At 49.4% G+C, this 23,355-nt stretch overlaps 1 protein-coding gene across 1 annotated transcript in view; it reads left to right on the top strand.

Annotated features, from left to right (window-relative positions):
* Positions 1-23,355, top strand: part of LOC143166258 (protocadherin alpha-2-like) — a 100,393-nt gene that overhangs the window by 2,757 nt on the left and 74,281 nt on the right. The window lies entirely within an intron of this gene.

Below are 23,355 nucleotides of genomic sequence, written 5' to 3'. Positions count from 1 at the left end.
CGCCACGACCGCAATGCTAATATCTTCACGTGATCGTTTGCTCCTTCATTTCTAGCTGAGGTGTGATAAAGTAGGCTTCTGTTTTGTGTAGCACCTCGTATTGTTTCGTAGAGGAGATGGAGTGTTCGGGAGTAGAAGTTGGGATTTTAAAGATGTGTGGAAATGTCTAGTACAAACCCATCCTGAAAGGTGGACGTGTTAAAGGTGGATGGGTTTTCTCGCGGTGTTGTCCAATCTATTTTTTCATGTCTTTGCTCCTTATCATTCTTCATGGTACTTCTGCTTTAGAGACCTCTGTCGTGTTCCCTTTCAGACTTTTATTTTTTGACACGAGGAAATGTTCCTCCAACAGAAGCTGCTCTAAATCTTTGGTCATCGTGTTGGCCTTCTCTGAAACTCTTCGTGGTCTTCTCTCTTCTTCTCACCATGTTAAGAAAGGGAGGACCTCCACAGAATATTCAAGGTGTTGGTGAACCTTATGTTTCTACAAAGTTGAATGATATGTATTGTTTTCTTCCGTGGTCTCATAAGTCTTACCTTTTTGATTGGCACCGAGAACAGAGCTGATATATCCACATCACTGTCTTCTCTATGCCAAAGATGTAATTTCAGAACCTTAAATGATTGTTTCAAAGTCAGTTACAGTCTCTGTTGAAGCCACATTTTTTCCCTCATCTGCTCAGCTTTGTGGTGTCCTGCATGGAAAATATTTTGCCATTTTCCCACCTAGGTCTTCAGGGTCATCAACTCTCTCTGGAGTTCTTCTCAGCAGACCTGTATTTTAACTCCACTCCATAGGGTATTATCTCCCATAACCTTTGTTATATCACTCTCCATGACTTTTTGAGATCCCTTGATGAGCTATTAAATGGCACAGCGCCTGGCAAAGATCTCTGCCCTACTGCAGTGTTGACCTTATTACCTTGCTCAAGTGACCAGTTTCGGTTTTCCTGCCATCTGTGTAGTTAATCACAACTCTAAGTGCCTCTTTCAGCCTTCTTTCATTTTGTATGGAGTGTCTTCATTTCTGTACGTTTTCCTGTCTTGCAGGTAGGGCACTTTCAATTAACTTTTTGCTTTTGGCTGTTGCGAAGTGCTGGTATCCAGTCTTTTCTTAATCAGAAGTCTGTTGTCCTTTTTTGATTCTCCTCTGAAACAGAGTTGATGCAAGGTGACCACAGTTGGTACTCCAGGGTCTTCTCTGTTCACCTTGCATGGCATATATTAGTTTGTGAAGTACTACAGGATTACTATGGACATGGAAAGGATAGTAGAAGCATTTCACGTTGCCCCTTTCTAAGTATGATGTAAATGTACTTTCTAATACAAAGTACTTAACGGCAGAAGAGCACGAACCAAGGGAGGTGTGAAAAACATGCAGCTATAGTGCTGTATTAGGCAAGATGTGTTGCTAGAGGACTTGTTTTTGGTAGGCGAATACATTTGTAGAAGCACCTCAGCTATGGTTCCTGACTTTGCTAGCTCCATGTACCCTGCAGTGGTAGGCTTTGTATTTCCTTTTTTTTTTTTCCTTCCTGAGAATACTTTTTAAAATAAACTGTTATTTCGTGTCTCGTTGTGTGTGTGCCTTATGATGCTCATGTGAATATGAACTGGGATGACACTTGAAACTCCTGATTCCTCCATAGACAGCGTGGCTTAGCTTGCCTTTCTCAGGAGTTGTGTCAGTACTTGGGAGCGAGAGCCATGCTGCCAAATAGCGTGGACTGATTTCAGAATTTGTGCCCCTTGCCATCGCTGTGGTTCACTGTCTTGTAGTCCCTTAAGGGGATGTTTACCTCGAGAGAATGCTGTGAGACTTCAGGTTTAATTTCTGTTTCCACCTTCATAGAAGTGGATACAGAAACACTGGTAATACAGCAGCGATTTGAGAGGCTGGACAAAACCTGTTTGCTTTTCCAGCCCTACTTCCCCGAAATCATGAAGAGCAATCCCTGAACTCGGCCCTGACAATGGAGACCTGGAAATAAATCAAGACAACTGTTAGAATAGCAACAGGTGTATTTAAAGATGACCCATCGACAGACCTAGCTGGGTTTTTTTAGCATTTGGTATCTTCATTTTGTTTTGACCTCCTGTTGCATCGTTTATGCTTCTGTGGTAGAACCAGCAAGTCGCTACCCTGTGAAATCATCCGTTTCGTGTTGCTTGCCTGGCCTGTGCAGCAGGGTAGTAGCAAGCGTCCATAGTGGCGTAGAGAAGGGGCCCTGGTGTGTTTATGTCAGTGGATGAGGTGGGAGCCTGGAAACACGTTGTGAGATGAACTGTACCTTGCCAGAGCAGTGGTGCAACCCTTTTGTGTTGTCTTCAGTTATGTGGTGGGTGGATGGCTGTACTGTATCCTGCAGCGGCTCATCTCCATCAGTCATGGTCACATTGTTTTGCTGTACTGCGAGTGCCTACCTGCCTAAAAAGGTAAGAAAGAACTGGTCATTCATTGCGCAGCTACAAGCGGGGAGTACAACTTACAGGAAATACTTTACTGAGACACATAAAGACTACTGGAGAGCTCAGGTTCCCTGAGCTATTTCACCCTTCCGAGAGGATTTGTGCTATGTGGGTTATGTTTAGACTGACATAGAGCGTTAGGGAGTCACTGATGGAGCTGAAAGTCTTTGGAATTTGTATGCACTGATGGTTTCTTAGGTTGGACCTATACTTCAAAAGGCATAATCATTCTGTTATGGACAGACACAGATACTCTTTGTAATATGTTGTTCTCACTCTATTGTTTACTGTATGAAAACCAAGGAGAGTGCATGGGATTGCTCAGCTACGTCACTGGCACGAAGCCATGAAAAAGTAAGCAGTTTCTGCTTGTTTTTAGCGTTGCTGCACTAGACACAAATAAATTCCATGTGAATCTATGTCTTTTGGAGACGTGAGTACTTTCCATAGATGGAAGATCAAGGATACAGTCGTCTTCTGTAGAGGAAACAGCTGAATTCTCTTTGCAAAGAAAGAAGTAAATGAGGAAACTGAGTTATGCCTCCTCAACAACGTGTAGGGAAGACAAAGTCAGGAGATCAGAAGTGGGGCGGGTTCTTTTCAGTCAAGACCTTCTCAGGTGTGATTCCTGGGTTAATGTAGGCGTTTAGGAAACATTTTGGCAAGTATATATCAATTAAAGTGCCTTTAAGGAAGAGAAGAGGAAGAGGCGGGGGAAGAAAGAAGAGGAAGAGAAGAGAGAAGAGGTGGAGAAGAGGAGAACCATCTATTATCGTTTTTGACGAAGGGAAATGTTTCGAAGGGAAATCGCGGAGCTTGTCGGCCGAGCGGGCAGAGCCACGGCCCGTCGTTCCTCGAGCCGAACGCCGCTGCATGGCGCGGGAGGACGGCAGGGGGAGGCTGCTGGCGGAAGGAGCCGCGGTCGGACACCAGGTGCCGCTGTTGGCCGCGAAGGCGCCGTGAACCCGCGGGAGGGAGGCAGCTCCTCCCCGAGCCGCTGTCGCGGTTGCCGTCAGCGGGCGGGCGGCGGCGGGAGGGAGGATGCGGCGGGCTGGGCCGGGCGCGCCGGCGGAGCACGGAGCAGCGCCCCGCGACTGCCGGGGAGCCCTTAAGGCGGGCGTCCGGGCGGCGGCGGGGAGCCGTGCGGGGCCCGGTCGGGTGCCGGCGGCGGCGGCGGCGGCGGCGATGGGCGTGTGCTGGGGTCCCGTGGTGCGGGTGCTGGTGCTGCAGGCGGCCTGGGCGCTGGGCGGCGGGCAGGTGCGCTACTCGGTGCCGGAGGAAGCCAAGGCCGGGACGGTGGTGGGCCGGCTGGCGCAGGACCTGGGCCTGGAGGCGGGCGAGCCGGAGGCGCGTCGGCTGCGGCTGGTGGCGCAGGGCCGGCGGGCGAGCGTGGAGGTGAGCGGGGCGAGCGGGGCGCTGGTGGTGAGCTCGCGGCTGGACCGGGAGGAGCTGTGCGGGAAGAGCGCGCCCTGCGCCCTGCGCCTGGAGGTGCTGGTGGAGCGGCCGCTGCGCGTCTTCCACGTGGAGCTGGAGGTCACCGACATCAACGACAACGCCCCGCTCTTCCCCGTGAACGAAGAAGCCTTTACAATCGCGGAGCTGTCGCTGCCGGGGTCTCGGTTCCCGCTGGAGGGCGCGTCGGACGCAGATGTCGGAGCCAACGCGCAGCTCTCCTATACGCTCAGTCCCAGCGAGCATTTCAGTCTCGATCATCAGGGGAATAATGAACAGAGCGCGTCATTGGCTCTTGTTCTAACGAAACCGCTGGACCGGGAGACGGTTCCCGTGCACCGGTTGTTGCTGACGGCGAGGGACGGGGGCCGTCCGTCGCTGACGGGCACGGTGGAGCTGGTGATCTCGGTGCTGGACGCCAACGACAACGCGCCGCAGTTCAACCAGTCGGTGTACAAAGTGAAAGTCGTAGAGGGTTCAGAGCGCGGGACTCTGTTAACCAAGCTCAGTGCCACGGATTTGGACGAAGGGATCAATAGTGATATTATATATTTATTTAGTAGGCGTGTCGCTGCTCAAGTAAAAGAAATGTTCACTATAGATGAAAACAAAGGAGAAATCAGACTTCAAGGGAAATTAGACTACGAAGAAATGGACAGTTACGAGATTACAATAGAAGCAAGAGACAAAGGCTCCCCTCCGCTGTCGGGCCACTGCAAGGTGGTGGTGGAGGTGGTGGACGTGAACGACAACGCGCCGGAGGTGTGGGTGACGTCGCTGTCGGTGCCGGTGCCGGAGGACGCGGCGGTGGGGACGGTGGTGGCGCTGCTGAGCGTGTCGGACCGGGACTCGGGGGCGAACGGGCGGGTGCGGTGCGCGGTGTGGCCGGCGGCGCCGTTCGGGCTGGTGGCGACGTTCGCGGGCTCGTACTCGCTGGTGCTGCGGGAGGCGCTGGACCGGGAGCGGGTGCCGGAGTACGAGGTGGAGGTGCGGGCGGAGGACGGCGGGGCGCCGCCGCTGCGCGCCAGCCGCGGGGTGCGGGTGCCGGTGTCGGACGTGAACGACAACGCGCCGGCGTTCGCGCAGGCCGTGTACACGGTGCTGGCGCGGGAGAACAACGCGGCGGGCGCGGAGCTGGCGCGGCTGTGGGCGCGGGACCCGGACGAGGCGGGCAACGGGCGCGTGAGCTACTCGGTGGCGGAGGGCGGCGGCGGGGGCGCGGCGGGGGCGGCGGGCGTGGGGTGGCGTGCGGCGTCGAGCTACGTGTCGGTGGACGCGGAGAGCGGGCGCCTGTGGGCGCTGCAGCCGTTGGACTACGAGGAGCTGCAGGTGCTGCAGTTCGAGGTGCGGGCGGTGGACGCGGGGGAGCCGCCGCTGTGCGGCAACGCCACGGTGCAGCTGTTCGTGGTGGACGAGAACGACAACGCGCCGGCGCTGCTGGCGCCTGCGGGCGGCGGGCCGGGGCCCGGGGCCGCGGGCTCGTCGGCGTCGGGGCCGGGCTCGTCGGGGGCGTTGTGGGCGTGGGCGGCGTGGGGGGCGCCGGCGGGGCAGGTGGTGGCGAAGATCCGCGCGGTGGACGCGGACTCGGGCTACAACGCGTGGCTGCGGTACGAGCTGTGGGAGCCGCGGGGGAAGGGCCCGTTCCGCGTGGGGCTGTACAGCGGCGAGGTGAGCACGGCGCGGGCGCTGGAGGAGGCGGACGGCCCGCGGCAGAGGCTGGTGATCGTGGTGCGGGACCACGGGGAGCCGGCGCGCTCGGCCACGGCCACGCTGAGCGTGTCGCTGGTGGAGGGCGGCGAGGCGGCGCTGGCGGCCGCGGGCTCGTCGTCGTCGTCGTCGTCGTCGTCGTCGGGGGCGGGGCTGCGTCCGGCGGCGGGCGCGGAGGGCGGCGCGGCGGCGGCGGCGGCGGCGGCGGCGGCGGCGGCGGCGACGAACGTGTGGCTGGTGGTGGCGATCTGCGCGGTGTCGAGCCTGTTCCTGCTGGCGGTGGTGCTGTACGGGGCGTCGCGGTGGGCGCCGCGGGCGGCCGTGCTGTCGGGGCGCGGGCCGGCGACGCTGGTGTGCGCCAGCGAGGTGGGGAGCTGGTCGTACTCGCAGCGCCAGAGCCGGAGCCTGTGCGTGGCGGACGGCGCGGGCAAGAGCGACCTGATGGTTTTCAGCCCCAACTTCCCGCTGCCGCCGCCGCCCGGCCCCGCGGCAGAAAACGGTTCTGCTGGGAAGGGTCCGTCTTCCTCCCCACTTGCTTCAGGCGCGGTAAGTGTATTCGCAAATACTTTTTTTGTTTTATCTCTTGGGTAATTCTTTTTACCTGTCACATTTCATGGATCATCTACGTATTAAGACACCTTTTCTGTGGCAATAATTTTAGAATGCGAGTCCTAGCCTTGTATTGCTGTTGGACGTAGCTGTAGTGATCCGCGTTAGTCATGCGTGTTCGCTTTTGGAAATTTCATTGTTTGACTAGCTAAATGCCGCTCAAAATTTCCATGTCTCCTTTTGTTTTCTTTTTCCCTGCGTAGGACGTTATGATTAAAGGTACTTTTAGCGTTGTAAGATTGCCCCCCCACACTACTTGGCATCTAATGGTAGCAGTAGGTGTTAGCGGATCTTTTATTTCCCCGTTTTAGCGTCTTTCAACGTGTGAAAACACCCGGGAGGTGCCCGGGAGCTTGGCAGCTCCCTCAGGATGACTGTAATTAGGGTACTAGTTATCTTTGAAACCAGGTGTGGTTACACTTGGTTTGATGAATATTGTGTTCATGTGCGCCAAGGATCGTTCGGGGGTTTATTGATTCAGAAGCTCGCTGGTTGGTGGGTTTCGGCAATCTTAAGAAGCTGAAATACATGAAGTGACACTTATGGGGTGCAGTGAGGGGAAGAAACGTTGGTGAAGGTCGTGAGTACTGTTCTGACTCTGGAAGTCCGGTGAAAATGTGGGGGGAAGTGGAGTGAGACACAGGATGCTTTATGAAAAAGTGGAGAACTGTTTGAGGGAGGGGGTGATCCCTGGCCTCGCTGCGCCTCTTCCCACGACCTGGTCCCGCTCTCTTCGTAGCGTTGTGGTGTCTGTTCTACCCCATCCACCTCAGTAACGTGCTGTGGAAAGTAGAGTCGAAAATTGTTAAGTTGGTGGAAGTCGAGAGAAGGGAGGAAGAGTGGTTAAAGGAAAAGTAGAAGGGAGGAATTCTGTATGCAATATTGAATAGTCTAGAGATGGTGGCTTGAAAACTTTGGTTCTCCCAACAGTAGAGCAGAAGCTGGAAAACACAAGTTCATCTAGAGAAAAGTTTTCGATACTGGTTTCCACCTTGATTTCCCTGCGTGGAGCGTGATCGCTTAATTATCGGGTTATTTTAACACCGTTGTCGAAGCAGCTGATCCTGGCCATGCACTACTGGCACTGAATCGACTCTGTTCTCATCGAGACCAGCTCCAAAGCACTCTCTGAGATGGGATATTAGGATCGTGTTTTGTGTTCCTCGTTCGATGTTAGAAACTGGGTACATCTTCTACAGGGAAAAGCGAGGATCTCTTACATCTGATTTTTACAGCGTCGAAACGAAGTCCTACAGGGCTGCCGGGGTAGTAAGAACAAGCAGTACTTTTATATCATTCTTTTTCTTGTTGAACGTTCAATTCGACAAAGACGCGTTTGGATAACTACCATCGTTTTGTGGCAAAGTGATATCTGTAACGCGGCATAGTTCTTTTGAGAACGTACATTTTGTTGGGTTTTGTACTAACAGAAGTGTTTTACACGAAGGACGTGGACTAAAAAAATAAAATCGCAGATCGCTCGTTCCAAATTGACAAGAATGGTGCTTATAGAGGTATCGACGTCCAGAAAGAAAGTTGAAAACTTCATGTCGGTCTTGCAAAAAAAATCGTAGGAGTGGGTTATCTCCCGCTGATCCATAGAAAAATGTGAGTGTCCCGCGAATTTCTCTTCCCTTCCTGCATCTATACTAAGGGATCTAAAGATATAAGTAAGGGCTTTACGTTTGAGTTCTTTGTGTATTTGCTGGGGACTGTGTTTCTAGTCTCCTTTGATCATGTCCGATAGCTCATGTGCTTGAGGGGAGTGGGTCATCACCTCTTAAGTGTGCGTGAACAACAAACCGCGATCTCCTAAAGGAGAATCTTCTGGTTACGTTTCTAAGAAGGTTTAACTAATTCTGGAGAAGAGGATGGAAAAACACAGCACTTGCGCACGGATGTGGGAAGCAACTTGCTTCCTCGGGCTGTGATTAAGGGCGATGTGGAGTCTCTTAATGCCGGTCGTTTGGGGCAGGGGAGGCTTTGGCTTCCGTGCGGTTTCTCTGGCTGCAGTAATGAATTGAAGATCTGAACGGGATTTATTGTAGGCGTGCGCTTGTCAGGAAATATTTCAGTATTTCTTTTAGAAACGTAAAGCAGTTTTAACTTCAGAAACAGAGCTCGTGGTTGCTTTCACTTCGTAGCGTAGTCTGGGCAGGAGCCGTTAACAGAAGGCGCTGGAATATCCAGTCAGTGTCTTGAATAAGAAGTAACAATTTCGCGCAAGGCTGTCGGTCGCTGCAAGCCCAGGCTTTCATTCGCGCCTCATATTGTTTTGGAGAATGGCGCTGATGAACAGCCGTGTTACCGGGCACGGTGCAATCGTGGCAGCTGAGGCAGGGCTTGCAGCCGGGAGCGCTGTCGAGCGCTTCCGCGGGCGGCTCTGGGAGCGGGAGGGGCGGGAAGGGGCGGCGGAGCCGCGGCTGCAGCGCCCGCAGCGCCGTGGCGGCCGGAGGCTGTTTTGCAGCCTCGGAATTGGGGATTTTACAGGCAGGGAAATGCCCGGCACGGCTGCCGGAGGAGTTGCGAGAGTCGCCGGATGCTCGGCTTGGAGCTGCTCTGCCGCACGAGCGGGACCGGTCCCCCGTACCCGCTGTCGCTGTTGTCCCTCCGGCGTCTTCCGCCAAGCCCCGTGGTCTCTAACTGCGGGTAAATAGACCAGTCTCCTCCCTCGCGTTCAAGAGGCGAGTTCTTGCTGACGATATAGCAAGTAGCACGTTGTGAGTCCGTATTTCAGTGGCTTGATACGGGTAATGGGGATTTTCGTGGGGTTCGCCGAAATCTAGAAATCCTCTGCTTACGAGATTGTTCTCCCGGGCTCCTTTTAGTCATCTCCGCTCCCGCTGTCCCCACGTAGCAGCTGCGAGCTCCCGTGGCATGTTGAAGGGCACCCTGACACCGCTGCCCGCTCTGCCAGCAGGCACAGCCTGCCTCCGCGGAGCGGGGGGCCGGAGCAGCGGGAACAACAGCGGATCAGCCCGGCGCCGCGGCCAACAGCGGAGCCGCTCTGCCCGCTCCTTTCGCCGGGGGAGGCGCGGGGCTGAGAGTGAGCCCGTGGGGGTGGGGGGCTCCCACGGGGGACAGATTCCACGGGGGACAGCGCGGGCTGCCTGCCACGCCGGGTGCCGAGGGGGAGGAGTCCGGTGTTTCGGGTCGCTGGGGGTATCGCCGTCCTTGCGCTCATCTCTGCCCGGAGGAGCCCACGTGCGAAAGGCGCTAGCGGGGTCCCTGCACCTCCGTCAGCGGCTCCGCGCTGGCGATTTGGGCTCGGTCCGAGGAGGAGCTCCTGCTTCTGACTCCGGTCTTCCTCAGTGCGCAGGCAGACCCTATTTACGCTCGGGGTCCCGTCAGTGTACGAGCTTTTCACGTGCTCCTTTCCGGGTGGAGATGAGGGCTGGGGCTGCCGGTCGGTCCGGGGACGGCTGCCGCCGCGGAGAGCTCATCGGTTCCCCTCGGAAGAGAAACCGCGGGGCTGTCGCTCCGTCTGCTCCCCCGAACGGATTCAGCTCCTTCTGCTGTCTCCCGCTGAAGCGCCGTGTCCTAATTTAACACCAGTGGGGCCCCTCGGTTCTGGTGGGAGCCCCTGGGGTTATCCCAAGCCTCGGTACCGAGCGGACCGTGTCCTGCAAACCTCCGCGTCTGCACCGCCTCTGATGCATTGCCCGCGGAAACGGCGCCTTTTAAGGCGTACCGCTGACGTAGAATGACGATGTTCAAACACGAGTGTGGTGCAGCCACGTGCTCCACAGCTCTGAGGTAACTCGGGTTTACTATTCACCTGTACTTTTTTGCCTTTGCTCGCTTAACAGTTTTTTCTGCCGGCCGCTACCTTTGTTCCGAGCACAACGTGCACGGCTGGACTAGTGACGTCTTATTGCCGGAAAAGGGGATGATTGGTTGAAAATATAAGACGGGGCGGGAGAAAGAGTACGTAAGGGATGCTCGGGGCTCTGAGGCGGTGTAAATGCGGCACTGCAACCGCCTGTCGGGCGGAGGGACGTGGAGAAAGCCCTCTGTGAGCACGTCGGGGAGCGGGACATGATGAGAGGGGTTGTGTAGCGGTGAGTGAGACCGCAGAGGTCCTGGACCATGCCCTCGGGATCGTAAAAAGTTGAATTCCTCGGCGGCTCGGGTCAAACCGGTTTCAAAAATGGGTCAAGCCGAGGGGAGGGAATAGGGAACGGTTCGGAGATGGCAAATTGAAGGCACACGTGAGATCAAAGACGAGGGGTTTTAAACAGTGGTTACATTATCCGTTGTGATACCAAGGGAAGTGTCTATATTAAAGGTGTTTCATACGACTGATGTGCAAATAACATAATTAGGGTAAGCGACTTGAGATGGAGAGGAGACGTTTGAGATTGGAGACCCTGAAAAGAGGGGTTGGGTGGAAGGGCAGCCAAACAAGAGTGAGAGTGGAGAAACTGAGTGTAAAGACACCCTTGATACCCCTGGGGCAGCTGGATGTGGGAGGCAGAGTACGAACAGGCAGGGAGGAACAGGCCTGGGACTCTGCCGAGCAGAGCAGTGTCTTCGCACAAAGGGCAAGGCTGGATTCTGCCCCCACGGCACAACGGTGTTACTCCCTTCACAGCAGGAGTGGCTGTGGTGCCACTGGATATTTAATATTACCAAGCACTGGATTTTGGCCGTGGCCCAGAGCGGTCTACCTGAGCGGTGTGTGGATCAGGCGCTCATCCAGGCTGGGCTGGGAAGGCAGTGCGGTAGGAGCTGGGTGTTGAGATGGTGCCGGGAACACGTGTGTTCCGGTGAGTGAAGCTGCCTGACTGCTGGGGACATCACTGTTCACAGCAGAGTGTGGAAAAGGACAATAGGACAAGGGATGCTAAAATACTAAAGCGGAGTTGTAAGGTTTGAAAATGTTGTTAAAAAGAAAGAGAATCGAAGGCAGGTTCCCTTACAGCCCACTAAACAAGCATTAGGCAGCGCTACAAAATTAGAGAGATGTAGCAGAAAGCTGAAGAAGTTATTTCGATGGTAAATGAAGAGTAAATGAGTGAATTAAAGACAAAATCGGTGTAGGCTGCCAGATACTTCTCAAAAGGTGAGTACATCTTGGAAAGAGGCAACTGTACAATTACTTTGACTGATTTTGGCCATTGTTCGTTAATCGGTTTCTGCTAGCCCTGCTGGTATTTCGGGCACCGCTATGCATAACCACAGCTTGTTATTCCAATATTAAGATTTGAAGAAAATCTGCCTTTGAGTGGGTTTATTTGTTCAACGGCGGCCTAACATTCTTGGATTTCTTTGTTGTAAACCCAGTCACAGACGGGCGAGTAGAGTCTGTGTGTTTTACCTCTGTGTGCACCTGGGACACCAACACCCGCCTGCCCTAGCCTTCCCAGACGGATGGATTTATCTTTGCCACAGGCCAACGTTAAGGGAAATTTATCAGTCTTTCCTGTGACTTTAATAGGTGTTACTGCATTGGTTCAGGGTGTTTATAATGACTGTGCGTCACTACAGAGCAGTAAAACTAGCAACTTTTTCATATATTGTAGATGACATCATATCTTGGTAGAAGAGGAGTCTAGGGGCAAATTTGGGGCGGGGGGAGTCTGGATGACAATTTTATGGTGACGAGGTGGGAATTGGGGATTTCTGCAGTTAACAATCAAGAAAAAAAAACAAAACAAGGTAAACAGCGTACCGTAAATACTTACACTGTATACTGTATGCAAGGGTCCATTGAACAAATTTACGTAGTGTGTGAATTAAGGTGGATGCACACCAGTTCCGCAGCTCCTGCACTCAGCACCGCTCCCCGCCCCCTTCCCCCTCCCCCCCCCCCCCCCGGCTCTAACGGGTGCTGTAGCGTCAACGCAGTAGAAGCAAAATCCAACATTCAGGTACTGCCGGGGGCTCCTGGAGTTAAAAAATCATAATATCTGCCGATACTTGTGGTGCAGCTGCCCAAGGCTTGCTCCAGTGTGGGCAGGATAGGAACCTCACTGGGAGGTTTTGCTGAGTTGTGAGGATGCAAACGGATGTATCGATTTTTTTTTTTTTTTTTAAATTTAAGGTACAACTTTTGGCTGTGCTCCCGGTTTTCTCCTATTTTGAAAGGCCCTGATACAATGTGTAATTGAAATGTTCTTTTTCATTTGCCCGGAAATTCTCAGCTGCATAAAGAAACACAATGAACGCAAGAAGGGTTAAGATCTGTCCTTGTCATTTATAGCCTCTTGCTTTTGATCGATCAGGATCTCATGATAATAAGCTTTCACAGAAGGAAGCTGAAAACGGAGGAGACCGGAGGGGTTGTCAGGGCTTGAGGCCCATCCGTGTAAATTGCTGCCGAACGTCATTCCAGGAAGGTTTTCCAGGAGGGTATATTGAAATACTTTCTGTCCTCTCCCACCTGCTTAGGGCGTAGTTGCTAACTGTGCCCTCAGGGCAGAAAGTCGGGGGAGCTTTGGTGATCCCCCCCGACCCCCGTGATCTATCTGTATGGTATCAGCTCGTCTCTCCCCACAGTTCCTGGGCATGTCCTAAACGCAAGACCTCTCTGGCGCCGATATTTACTTCTCTACAAGTAAGTCGACTGCTGCAGCCTCCCATTTCCCCCCGCCCACTCGAGCCATCCCCATCCTGCTTTGACGGGCTGGATGGGAGCTCGTCTGTGGCTGCGGGTGATCCGACTGGGGACTGTCAGAGGAGACATCCTTCTCTCCAATAATCCGTGTTAATTTACCTTGTCCAGAAGGCGAAGCAGAAAAGAGGCTTTCTCTCCACCTCCCCCCTTCCTTTTTATTTCTTTTCTCCTTTTTTTTTTTTTTTTTTTTTTTTTTATGTTTAACAGGGGTAGAGTCGACTGCCTCCTTTAATTGTGCTCTTAAAACCCCTCTGGGAAATGTTGTGCTCAGCCGGAGCTTGCCTGGACTGTGCTGACCCATGTTTAGCCGATGCCTGTCACTTCTCATACGCGTTTCCCTTCCACCGCTGTACTCTGACAGCGTGCGGCAGCGCATCCTCTCGCTGCTTCTCCTGCAAGGAGCAGAGGGAGGGAGGGGGGGGGGGGGGTGTCTGCTCTGCACCTCTCCTTCAGGGAGACGCATCCATGCCGCGGGCTCGGGGGCCCGGAGCCCCCCGGCTCTCCGTCGGGCATTTAAAAAATAAAAAGAAAAAGGGGGTGGGGGGGTGTGGAAGAAGCCGCCGGCCGGCAGGGTGGCAGCGGCGGGGGGAGCGCAGCCCCCTCCCCCGGCGGCGCAGGTGTCGCCGCGGCCTCTAGGTGGCGCCGCCGCGCCCGTGTAAGAGCCGCGCGGGGTCCCGCCGCGCCGGTCACGGCGAGCGGCGGCGGGCGCAGCGCAGCCGAGCTGCCGCCTCTCCCCGCACGGCAGCCGGCGGCGCGGGGCGGGGAGGGGGGGGGGGAAACCGTCGCGGAGCCGGGGAGCCTCCCGCACCTGCAGCGAACTTCTCGCCTTGCCGCCGGCGCGCCCTGGTTGCCCGTTCGCTTCACGCTGGGAACTTCGGGGGTTTGCTGAAATTCTGGATTATGTTCCTGCTGAGCCGGTCTGCGGGGAGCTGAGCCAGGGGAGGAAGAATGCGGGTCTATTTAATGGTCTTCTGCCTTATTTGCTGCACCGCGAACGGGCAAGTAGTGTATTCTATCGCCGAGGAAACGGAGCGTGGAGCGTCTGTTGGAAACATAGCGAAGGATTTAGGAATAGACGCAGCTACACTTTCAGCTCGGAAATGTCGCATGATCACCGGTTCAAGTAAGCAATATTTTTATATAAATGCAAGCACGGGGGCTTTGTCTGTTAACGAGCCCATAGACAGAGAGCAGCTTTGTGAATTAAAGTCTGCCTGTCTTCTGAGTTATGAACTCGTGTTAGAAAACCCTCTAGAGCTTTATAGGATGGAATTTAAAGTCTTGGACATAAATGACAATTCCCCCAGCTTTTCCTTAAGTGACTATCATATAAATGTGCCTGAGTTCCTGTCACCCGGCGCACGGTTTACACTTCCCAACGCCCAAGATCCCGATGAAGGCACCAACAGTGTCCAGAATTATACTCTGAGCCCTGATGAACATTTCCATTTAGAAATGCAGACACGCGGGGATGGGAGTAAATATCCTGAATTGGTGCTGAAGAAAGCCTTAGACAGGGAGCAGCAAGCCACTCACAGACTTGTCCTTACAGCCAAAGATGGTGGGGATCCTCCAAAGTCTGGTGATGTCCCGGTCATTGTAACTGTGCTGGATACCAATGACAATGCACCAGAATTTGAGCACTCAGTCTACAGGGCGAATATCTTGGAAAACTCCCCCAGTGGCACATTGGTAGTGCAAGTGCATGCCACGGACTTGGATGAAGGTCCAAATGGAGAGGTCAGGTATTCATTTAGCAACACTACTTCTGCTGATCTACAGCGAATGTTCTTAATTCACCCGCACACTGGGGAGGTGACAGTCAATGGCATTTTAGCTGTTCAGAGACCTCTCCTCGAGATGTTTATCGAGGCAAGGGATAACGGGGCATTTGGCATGTCCAGCACAGCTAAGCTGCTGGTGGAAATCATTGATGTGAACAATCATGGCCCAGAGATAACAATTACATCCCTTTCCAGTCCCATTCCTGAGGATGCTGTTCCTGGCACAGTGATAGCTCTGCTGAGTATTATGGATAAGGACCCTGGGGAGAATGGGAAAGTAACCTGCCAGATCCCTGATAACCTTCCGTTCCAGTTAAAGCCTTCCCTTGAAAACTACTACAGCCTGGTCACCAGTGGGCTTCTGGACCGAGAGCTGATCAGTGGGTACAACATCACCATTACTGCCACAGACTTGGGCTCTCCACCCATCACCACTCAGAAGACCCTTTGGGTGCAGATTTCTGATGTGAATGATAACCCCCCTGTCTTCAGTGCTGACACGTTTGATGTGTTTGTGGAGGAGAACAATCCACTCGGTGCTTTTCTCTACCAGGTCTCAGCATCTGACCCTGATATGGGGGAGAACGGACGGGTCTCTTACACGCTCAGGAATTCCACAGTTGCAGGCAGTGCCCTGGCCAGCCTTTTGTCTGTGAGCTTGGCCAACGGGAGCATCTATGCAAAACGTGCCTTTGACTTTGAGCAGCTTAGGAGCTTCTATTTCCAAGTGGAAGCCAAGGACAATGGGTCACCAGCCTTGAGTGCTGCCATAACTGTGAATGTTTACATCTCAGACCAGAATGATAATGCCCCAGCCATCCTGTACCCCATCAGTCAGAATGGTTCAGTAGCTGTGGAAGTTGTGCCCCGCCTGGCTGATGAGGACTACCTGGTGACTAAAGTAGTGGCGGATGATGAGGACAATGCGCAGAATGCCTGGCTCTCCTATCACCTCGCCCATTCCTCCGACTCCACCCTGTTCCACTTGGCACCGCACTCTGGTGAGCTGCGCACCACACGCTCCTTGCGCTCCACTGACTTCCTCAAGCACAAGGTGGTTGTGGTGGTGCGGGACCACGGGGATCCGCCACTCTCCTCTACTGTGACGGTGGGCATCCTGCTGGCTGACACCCTGCCTCAGGCACTGCCAGACTTTGATGACAGTGGGGAGCCACCACCACTGCTCAACGCTACAAACATCTACTTGATCGTTTCCCTTGCCTGTGTCTCCTGCATCTTTGCGGCATTCCTCCTCTTTCTTGCCATTGTGCGGCTGTGCCGCTGCCGGACTTGCTGCTGCGGCGGCTGCTGCTGTCCAGCTGATGAGTATGAAAAGTATTGCTATAGCGTGCATATGCTTCCCAGCTCCCACCTCCCACCAGACATGCTGGAGGTCACTGGTGTGGGTAAACTGACTCACACCTACTTGTACAGGGCATCTGTAGGTCTTGGGCCTAGTAACAGCAGCATCCCAAACGGTGATGCTGGGAACATTCCCGGCAGCTCAAGGTTACAAGTGCCAGGACCCTGCATCCAAGTGCAGCAGGTCCAAAGTGATCGGTTGAGTGCTGTCCTCGTGGTAAGTACTTCTTCCTTTCACTTTTTTTCTCCCAGGCACATGGCCTTGCGTCTGCACTGGGTTGCTGTCAGTGCAGAAGAAGGTACTGAGGGTATTTGCAGGAGAGCAGGCATCATTTCATGGCACCTGGAGGAAGCTTCTCTTCCTTTTATATCTTTCCTAAAGACAAGATCTCTTTGGGTGAAATATGGCCATAGGATGGCAAAAGAGAATTTTTTCCACAAACATTTAGGACTGTCAGACATAACTGAAGGTGAAGAAGATGTAAGTGAAAACTAAATCCCTTGCAAACCAAGCCATTGTCTTCAGATAGCTAAGTAGGGGCATGATAAGCATCCGTGCAAGTTTCTAATCCATGGGTGGTTCTAATCTATGCTGTATGGAGCCTGTATTTTTTTTTAAATTATTTTTTATTTCCCCCTCCCCCAATTCCTGAGATTTTTTCATTGAGGGGTGAGTACTTTGCTGAGCCAAGATGCTGGTTTACAATGCCCGAGGTAAGTCTGTGGTGGAGTAGCAGGAATTCAATATCCAGCACCTCTTTAGGTGCTCATCTCTCTTTCCAAGCAATCCATAGGTTTTGTGAATCTAAAATAATTCTCTTCTGAGCCTCTGACCAAGCTGGTTTCTTCTCAGTAGCATGATGGGTGACTTGCAGGAGAAAATATCTTACTTTGATCACAGTTTAGGGCTACAAGGTAGGATATGTCTGCAGGTCTGATCTGCTGGGTGTTGCTGTGTCACTTGTCCAAGATTCAGTTTTCTTATATGCACAATAACATTGATTGTACTTTTAATAGGTGCTGTGAGTCGTCTTTATATTTTTGTGAAGCTTTGAGATGTTTTGCCTGCAGACTGTCAAATTTCCTTAGTGTGCATAACGGTAACTAAGCACTGTTGGCTCTGCCCAGGCCAGTACTGTGGTAAGAGCTATTCCAGATGTTTCTAAGGCAAATGTAAGAGCCCATGTTAGACAGACACGGTATAATCTGCTTCCTGCAATTGTTTTTATCCTAATTTACAATTATTAGAGGTTGTCCTAAGTCTGTAACCATTATGTTTATTTTCATTTTTTAAATCATTATTGTACCTTTAAATACATGTAAATGGCCAGTCCCTTTTTGAACCTTGATGTAAGGGTAGCTTCAGCAACTTCTTTGGATAATCAAATACATGTTCAGCTATATAGCACTTCCTTTTATAATGCTTGAATTTCCAAGTAGGGATTTTTAGTAAGTTTTCCCCTGTTCTAGAAAAGATTCCTGATTTGCTCTTAACTATGCAATTAGTTTATCATGCCTTCTCTTATTTATCTGTTGGCAAGGTGAAATTGGTTTGTGGGTTGTGGTTTTTTTTCCCCCTCACTCTTTTCTGAACATCTTTTCCACATAAATCTTACTGACAAGGAAAGATCTTTTCTCAAATATTTTTTGATTTACTCATGATGGTTTACCTAGTATTTAATCAAAGTCATAATCAGTTTTAAGTTCTGTTCTCTGTAGTGGCAGAGGGTTGCACATGTCATGGGTCTCTGACTATGCAAAGGGGGGGGTTGGAATAAATCTTGCAAAGGCAGAAGTGTCAGTGTCTTTCAGTAATAAATTGTAGAGTCCAGGAAAATAGCAGTGGCAGTATGTAAAGAAGAATTTGTACCTAATGCATTGGTGTACTTTGGGAATATCATTGATTATTTTGAGGATCTGAAAAAAAAGGCTGAGTTAAAACCTTTGTAATGGGGAGTTAAAAACCTTTTTGGCAATCTCTTAACTAAGAAGGTGTCTGCAAGAACCCTGATAGTGTCTTGGGGGTGTATCCTTGGCTGGAGAGTAGTTCATAATTGCAAAACTTCTATAACAAAGGTGATCTAAAAAAACCCTGGCGCAACTGATTTCTGTGTTCCTATTGAGCAAGATCGTGAAACTCAGGTTATCAACACATTAACGGATTGAATAATAGCAAAAATGCAAAAGTATCCCTGATCTCTGTAATGAGAACAACCAAAATGTGTCTCATTACATCTCGCTGTATTTCAGTCATTCAGGTGAATTTTTAAATTTGAAATATGACACACCTTTTTAGGAGCTTTTGATAGTGGGCAAAATAAATCCGAGATGTCACCTTTGGCAATTTTATTTTCTTAGCTCCTAATACACAGAAATGGGTAACCATAGATGCGACCTACGTGGGAAGTCCAAAGGCTATGCATTAATTGAGCTGAGTATGGGAGCAGAGGCAGAGACTGTGAAAACTTATCTACCCTTAGAAACAAAAGGATGTCAGTTGTTATTCATTTGGTGCTGATGATTCCAGCGGCTAGTATACTGGAGAATCAACTACATGTTATACATGCATACATGTGTCTATGTACAATTTACGTATTTCTTGCGAAATTTGGAAGTTATTAAAATGGCACTCATAGTCAGGAGTGGGCAGAAGCTGCAGTTTCTGTACTTTCATTTCTGTACACGCTTTAGATTAACCAAGATTTAAAGTAAAGTATAATGATGTTAAAGAGATGCTTGGAAAATAGTTTCCAGTCACCTGAGGTGGGAAAGAGAACTGTCACTTATCCTTGAAAACTATTTCTTAGTCCAAATCCCTCTAGACTTAAATATGATTTCTATGCAGAAAGATCACAGTCACTTTATTAGTGAGGAATATTTTTACTCATTTTATATTAAAATGAGAGGATTGTAATTTTTCAGTGTTTACCAATAGATATTTCAGTGAAAAATAAAATTTAAGTTTGGGTGTTGACTAAATTTTGCCTTTAAGTGCTTTCAGACTGACCCATTTGGAGTTAAAAATATAAACATATGTTACCCTTTGAACTTCTGAGGAGGGATCGTTGTATTGCTCCCTAAGAATATGAATGTAACAAAAAGAAATTATCAAATATTTAAAAGGCACCGGGAGAAACTCCATACTTATAATTCAAGGCACTGGAAATGACTGCAAAATTGTAATTTTAGCAGAACTTAAATATCCTTGATGATTTTATTTTTTTAATTGAAGGGAGGGATTACAGTTTTTAGTATGTGGAAGATAGAAAAAATGCCTACATATACAAAAAGTTAATTGACATTCCAGAAGTTAACCTAAATTTTGAAAAGACGTTTAACTTCTTTATTCTTGGTCTTGATGTGCGTGATAGGCTTGAATGATTTTTACATATGCAGATGCACGAGACCCTTTTGTGCTTTTACATCTTCTATTTAGGTTAGAGCTAAAAATAGAAGTATGTATGGCCATAATAGCAGCGTAGTGAACTTTAATGGTATCTCTCAGTATTTTACTGTGTCTTTCTGCAATGTAGCGTAAGTGACAGCTAAGTGAAAAGCATGTTACCCCGCTATGCTACTGTGCTGTATTAGAGACAAAGGCACTAGTGGGATTACTGAAGTAAGCAGTAGTTCACTGAGTATTTCTGGGATCATGATGTGACTATGGATTTTTACAGTTGTTTTGTTTGCTTTTGTTGTCCATTGTGCTACACAGAAGGCCTGTAAGATATTTCTACATTCAGAGTGTAGTGACCTCTCTGTGATTTGACATTCAATATTTAGGTTACATCCAAAAATAGACACAAATCTAGCAATGGAGACTATTTCTTGCTGAACTGTAATAGGATTGGAATAATATTACTCAACGTGGCATGCATTTCCAGTGACAAAAATGGGTGCACTTACGTTGAGACAGTGGCATGCAATCTAGGCTGAACTGCTGCAGGCTAAGCATCAGTGGCTTACTCGCACAAGTAAAGACCAGCCCTCCCTGCATCTTGTTCTGATGGGAGCATCCCCCATAACATAGCCAAATGTAAGTGTGAAGCACCTTCCCAATTTTTTCTGTCTGTGCTGATAACAACCTGCCCAGAACCAGCAGTCTCATGCCCGAATTGTAAGAATTCAGTTATGTAGGCAGATTTCTTGGCTACAGAAGTTACTCTTGGGGTCAGGCCAAGAAAATCCTAGAAAGAGTGATGACCAAAGAAAATTCAGCAAGGGAAACTGCTGTAGATTTCCCTCTTTCTGACCACTCCAATTACCTTTTGCAAAGAAGGATGCAGCTCCAATGTTCAACAAAAGAACACTGTGTCCAGGAAAGGCTACAAATGCCTGGGCTGAAACTTTGCTTGTCTGATGTCTGCCTTGGAGTATTATTTTTAGAGGTAGCGGAAGGGAGAGTGACCAAAAGAGTAGCTTGAGACAAAGGGCTTGAGGGGATGTGGAGAGTAATGTGGCTGTATTTGGAGGTGCACAAGGCAAAGGCAATGATGGTCAGGGAAGGATCAGATTGGATGGTGACCTGGGCTGAGGGAGGGTAGATGTGAGTAGTAATTCTTGTATGAAAGCATAGAACAAGAAAACACAATTTGGATGAAGTCCCGTCCTTTCCTATATCAGCCACCATTTAATCTTCAAATTCAAAGATTTAAATTTTAATTGTAAAAATACTAATTTTAATTGCAAAATTCACTAGGTTGTGCCCATTGTTCCCATTGGAAAGTTACTCTTCCAAGACTTTGAAACCCTTTTTTGACATCCTGTTAACAGTTATTTGCTATGAATTTGTAGACATTTGTTCTCGTGCCAGCAACGTCCTTGTAGTATAAGTAGTTCTTTTCCCTCTTTGGGGCTTGCTTTCTTCATAGTTTAGAGAGCAACCACATCTTTTCTTAGGCTTTGTTTGACTAAGCTAAACAAGTCAACCTCTTTCAGTCTTATTTCTAAGGTCACCTCTGCACTTGTCTTATCACGCTAATATCCATTCTCTTCATCTGTTCTTCCTTTGTGGATATATATTTATTGCAAATATGTGACCAGAATTATATATATTTCAGACAAAGGGCCTCCTACACAGTGATAAGAATACTTCCCTGTCCAGGGGATGGGGAATACATCACCTGATACATCTTGGGATGGCAGTTACCTTCTCCATAGTTGTAATATGTTGATTGATCAGTCATGTGAGTATTATTGCAGCACTAGTCTGGGGTAGAGGTGGATGGGGGAAGGTTGGTTCCCAAGACATTGGTTCTTCTGCCTAAATTCATCCATCTAAATGCTTGATGTTTGAACCTTGGATGTTAAAAAGTCATAGCCACCTGCTGAGAGCAACTTATCCTGCTCATCTTAAACGTAAGAGTTTAGACATAGTCTAGACGTAGTGCTGAGACTAGATGCACAACTTTTAAATGACTGAAACTAGTTGATGTAAGTAGTACCTTACGGGAGTCTGCACTTTAGGTTATTAGATGTCATCCATTTCTGTGACAGGTGTCAAGTTGTTCCTGCAGTGAATGATGCCATATCATTGTCTTCCTCAATTGTTGTTAGAATAGCCCAACTTCTTGTGCCATTGTTAGACTTTTCGGTGTAGCACTGTATTGAATGTTTTACTGAAATCAGAATAGATGAGATGACTTTCAGTTTGTGTTTTCATTCAAGAGAATGGAAGACCAATCTAGCAAATAGTTGTGTCTGATAAATCTATGAGAATTTTCCTTCCTTTTCAGTGTACCTTCATTTGTCATTTATTCCTTCCTCCAAATTTTTATCCAAACAGGCAGGCTAGTGGGCTTGTGGTCACGTAGGCTGGATTTTACTATTCTAAATCACTGGCACTGCAGTTCCTTTTCTCCAATCTGATCATTCTACTCCAGACTTGACAGGTTTATCTTAAAAAACCACCAAAAAAACCCAACCCAAAACAAACCCTCCTCAATCCTACACTTTTCTTTGTCAGTTCTTTTGGAAATCTGTGGTGGAAATCGGGTAGTGGGGATTTGAGGATGCTGACGGATGCTGCATTTTACTTCTGCCTTGGTGACAGCAACTTCTGTTCCCTCAGAGTAATTTGTTACATAGTCAACATCCCACTCAAGATGTTGAAAATAGAGGAAAATACAGATTTTTTATCATAAGATGGGATGGTGTCTCAAGGGCATGATTGGTCCACATATGGCATGTTTTTGTACTATTGGCCTGTGCATCCTCTGTATCCTGTTGGAGAGAGGCTGCTGGGCTTTTAGTGTGGCCCAATATAACAGTACTCGTGCTATGTACTTTTGGGATTACAGTTAGCTTGTTTCAATGTAATGAAAGGAATTCTGCTAAGAGTGTGACTTGTTGAGGACTGTTTGAAGTCACAATTAATCAAAAGAATAGCAACGAAATCCAACACCAGAACTGAAAAGGGAGGCGAGCAGGCCCATGGGAATTAAGATATTCAGTTGAGATTTGTAAGGCAAAGAAAAGGGCAGGGCAACAGCTCAAAGATTTGATGCTATCAGAGGCATTTGGAGAATAACAGCAAATTTGACAAATATGGCAAGTGGAAATTAAATATCAGAGAAAGAAGGTACATAAAGAAGAAAAGGTTTGCACTCTGGTCTTTGAGCAGTCTCTCTAAGGAAAACGAACACATTTTTGTTCTTTGGATTCTTTCTTCTCCAAAGGAATGATTTTTATATTTTGATCTGTTATTTCTTCCATCTCCCCCTGGGCTTGTCCCAGCCTGATGGGTCTTTCCTCCTTGATACCTCCTTTAGTGGCTTTTAATTTCTTTCTTGTTCTGCAAAAGCTGCCTTCTCAAAGTCAAACATCTTTGCACGATCGGTCTGCAAAATCAAAGTTTGATGTTCATTCATGAAACCTGAGGCTGTTGGTTCCAAAAAGTTTCGTGCTGTTCCTCATCATTTTCCAATTCCTTTGTAGGGTGCAGAAGCTGAGCAAGGAAGTTTTACAGCTGAATGGGCTCTTCATCTTTTGAACTACATAGCTGTTTCCTACGTGTCTTGGGAATGTATTTTAGATAGCTGTTAAGCTCTGCTTTCTAGCCAATAGTTATATGGAGATTGGCACAATACCCTTATCGTTAAAGCAGTTTTCATTGCATGGTATTAAATTCACAGGGTTGTGATCAGACCTATAGTGTTAAGACATGAAGACATTTCAATATAAGTCTGATTTCAGTCTTCTAACTTCGTGGGACTCCATGAATCCCAGTATAAGAGAGATATGGAGCTACTGGAGAGAGTCCACTGAAAGGCCTCTAAGATAACTAAGGCACTGGAGCACCTCTCATATGAGGAAAGGCTGAGAGAGCTGTGACTGTTTAGCCCAGAGAAGAGA

Source organism: Aptenodytes patagonicus, chromosome 12, assembly GCF_965638725.1.
Source record: "Aptenodytes patagonicus chromosome 12, bAptPat1.pri.cur, whole genome shotgun sequence".
Taxonomy (NCBI): Eukaryota; Metazoa; Chordata; class Aves; order Sphenisciformes; family Spheniscidae; genus Aptenodytes; species Aptenodytes patagonicus.
The sequence above is the reverse complement of the archived record's forward strand: the minus strand, read 5'-3'. Positions and strand labels throughout refer to the sequence as shown.